At 41.4% G+C, this 1,801-nt stretch overlaps 1 pseudogene; it reads right to left on the bottom strand.

The window, feature by feature from the left end:
- Positions 1–958: 958 nt before the first annotated feature.
- LOC134809547 (large ribosomal subunit protein eL31-like) lies at positions 959–1,508 on the bottom strand (annotated as a pseudogene).
- Between the last annotated feature and the right edge of the window lie 293 nt (positions 1,509–1,801).

Here is a 1,801-nt window from a genome sequence, read left to right as displayed (position 1 = left end):
CAAGCCTTCCAGGGGATTCTCATGATCACTTAAGTTTGAGAACTACTGAACTAGAGCAGGGGCTAGCAAACTGTGGTTTGTGGGCCAAATCCAGCCTACTGCCCGCTTTTATTATTTTTTAATTTTAATTTTTAATTTAATTTTATTTTTTTGAGACAGTGTCACCTAGGCTGGAGTGCAGTGGCGTGATCTCGGCTCACTGCAACCACCATCTCCTGGGTTCAAGCGATTCTCCTGTCTCAGCCTCCTGAGTAGCTGGGATTACAGGCACCTGCCATTATTCCCGGCTAATTTTTGTATTTTAGACGGGGTTTCACCATGTTGGCCAGGCTGCTCTTGAACTCCTGACTTCAGGTGATCCGCCTGCCTTGCCCTCCCAAAGTTCTAGGATTACAGGCGTGAGCCACTGCGCTCAGCCTATTGCCTGCTGTTATAAAAGTTGTATTGGAACACAGCCATACCCATTTGTTACTATATCATCCACAGCTGCTTTTGTTTTACAACAACAGTTGAGTTGAGTAGTTGCGACAGAGACCATATGGCTCTCATAGCCTAAAATAGTTACTATCCGGTTCTTTAAAGAAAAAGTTTGCAGACCCCTAGACTAGAGCATTGTCTACAAAACCCTCCTAAGGGTCATCTGATCGTCTAGGGAAAGACAATTTTCTTTGAGTTAGTATTTATTACTGAGTTGGGCCCAGATTCCATAATTAAGGTATTAATTATAGAAAATTGGTAAATTGCAAATTATTTTTGTTAGAGGGAGATAAAAATGATTTCTCTGTGTTAGAGTTCATCACAAAGCTAACAATTTTATTTTCCGGTAAACCATAAACCAGTTTTGGATTTAACCTAGCAATCTTATTCTAGCATTATTTTTTTTCTTTCACTGAATACACACACACACACACACACACACACACACACACACACACACACCTACCTCTCATAACCTCCTATAAACCAGTTTTACATTCTTCTGATTACTTAACTAATAAATTAGGTATTCTTTTTTGCAATTTTATAACTTTGATGTATTTGACCATCAGCAATTAGTTCTCATCCACATTGACTGTCTGTAGATTTTTGAAAGTGGTAACCAGTACATAGGTAACCAAAGTATAGAGCTTATTTGGTGAATCTTCATCCTTATTCTGGATAATCACACACAGATTCGGTATGAAACATTCCTTATTCCTTTGGCCCGGACAGCTTTGTTGAGCCTGGTAGCAACGCACACGTCTGGAGCTACCATCTCCTTCATGGCAAATTTCCGAATGTCTTTGAGTGCCCAAGGGGCACACTTCTTGAAGCGCACTCCATGGGTGCGCTTGTGAATGTTGATGGTGTATTCTTGGGTCACCACCTCGTTGATAGCAGAACGGCCCTTTTTCTTTTGGCCACCCTTCTTTGCGGGAGCCATTCTGTTGGGTCCAAGTTGGAAAGGCAATATTTTATTTTATTTTTTTAAGACAAGGTCTCACTCTGTCACCTGGGCTGAAGTGCAGTGGCACAATGGCACAATCAAGGCTCACTGTAGCCTCAACTTCCCAGGCTCAAGCGATCCTTCTACCTCAGCCTCCCAAGTAGCTGGGACTACAGGCATATGCCTCCACACTCAGCTATTTTTTTTTTCTTTTTTCTTTCTTTCTTTTTTTTTTAGAGATGGGGTCCAGTCTGGTCTCGAACTCCTGGACACAGGAATCTTCCTGCCTGGATTACAGGCATGAGCCCAGCCTATTAATAAGTTAGATAAATCTTTGAATCAGGCTTACTATATGCTTGTATGAAAGTTATCTTT

This window comes from Pan troglodytes, chromosome 2 (assembly GCF_028858775.2).
Source record: "Pan troglodytes isolate AG18354 chromosome 2, NHGRI_mPanTro3-v2.0_pri, whole genome shotgun sequence".
Taxonomy (NCBI): domain Eukaryota; kingdom Metazoa; phylum Chordata; class Mammalia; order Primates; family Hominidae; genus Pan; species Pan troglodytes.
The sequence above is the reverse complement of the archived record's forward strand: the minus strand, read 5'-3'. Positions and strand labels throughout refer to the sequence as shown.